Source organism: Nannospalax galili, unplaced genomic scaffold (assembly GCF_000622305.1).
Source record: "Nannospalax galili isolate Female #2095 unplaced genomic scaffold, S.galili_v1.0 scaffold1553, whole genome shotgun sequence".
Taxonomy (NCBI): Eukaryota; Metazoa; Chordata; class Mammalia; order Rodentia; family Spalacidae; genus Nannospalax; species Nannospalax galili.
The window spans coordinates 81,578-83,025 of NW_008333035.1; the positions used below are offsets into that span (position 1 = coordinate 81,578).

General features: G+C 33.6%; 1 non-coding gene across 1 annotated transcript; it reads left to right on the forward strand.

Moving 5' to 3' along the window:
* The first annotated feature begins 605 nt into the window (after positions 1–605).
* LOC115069409 lies at positions 606–712 on the forward strand. The gene has a single exon (XR_003848686.1). It is a non-coding gene; the product is annotated as a U6 spliceosomal RNA (small nuclear RNA).
* The last annotated feature ends 736 nt before the right edge of the window (positions 713–1,448 follow it).

A 1,448-nucleotide genomic window follows, 5' to 3' on the forward strand; every position in this document is an offset into this window, starting at 1 on the left:
TGATTTTATAATCTGCCAGTATATTGAAAGTGTTGATCAGTTTTAGAAGTTTTCTGGTGGATCTTTTGGGATCTCTTAGGTATAGTATCACATCATCTTCATAAATTGATACTTTGACCTCTTCTTTTCCAGTTAGTACTCCTTTAATTTCCTTCTCTTGTCTTATTGCTCTAGCAAGAGTGGCAAACATGATGTCAAAAAGGAGTGGGGATAGTTGACATCCTTGTCTAATTTTAATGGAACTGCTTCTAGTTTTTCTCCATTTAGAACGATATTGGATGTGGGTTTGTTGTATATAGCTTAAATTATGTTGAGGTGTGTTCCCTCCAGTCCAGTTTCCTTTAGGACTTTGAACATAAATCCATGCTGAATTTTGTCAACAGCCTTTTCTGCATCTATTGAGATGACGATGTGTTTTTTGTCTTTGAGTTCATTTATACGGTTAATGATGTTCTTTGACTTGTGTATATTGAAACATCCCTGTATCTCTAGGTTAAAGCCAACTTGATCATGGCAAATGATCTTTTTGATGTGTGTCTGTGTGCGATTTGAAAGTATTTTGTTGAGAATTCTTGCATCTATGTTCATTAAGAATATGGGTCTATGTGCTCGCTTCAGCAGCACATATACTAAAATTGGAATGATACAGAGAAGATTAGCATGGCCCCTGCACAAAGATGGCATGTAAATTTGTAAAGCATTCCATATTTTTACATCCTTTTTGTTAAAAATAAAAAAGCAGTATAGTTTAAAAAAAAAAGGAAAAAAGAATATGGGTCTATAGTTTTCTTTTTTGGTTGTGTCTCTACCCGATTTGGGTATTGGAGTGATGCTGGGTTCATAGAAGGAATTTGGGAGTTCTCCCTCTGTTCCTATCTTTTTGAATGATTTAAATAATATTGATTGGGTGTCTTCTTTAAATATCTGGTAGAATTCTGATGCAAATATACCTAGGCCAGGGCTTTTTTTAGTTGGGAGGCTTTGTATTACTGTTTCAATTTCCTTAGCTTTTTTTAGTTGGGCCTGAGCTTATTTTAGTTGGGAGGCTTTGTATGATTATTTCAATTTCCTTATATGTTATGGGTCTGTTTAAACTGTTGAGCTCTTCTTGGTTTAACTTTGGAGGTTCCCATGATTTCAGATATCCATCCATTTCATATAGACTTTCATTTATCTTAGATACTTTCAGATAATAGCGTATAGGTTTTTGAAATATTCCCTTATAATGTTCTGTATCTTTTTGGTGTCTGTTGTAATGTTTCCCCTTTCATCTCTGGTTTTGTTGATTTGGATTTGCTCTTTCTTTCTTTTCATTAACTGGGATAAGGGTTTCTCTGTCTTGTTTAGCTTTTCAAATAATCAGTTCTTAGATTCATTGATTTTCTGTATTGTTTCCATTGTTTCTATTTTATTAATTTCTGCTCTGATTTTTGTTATTTCTTCTCTTC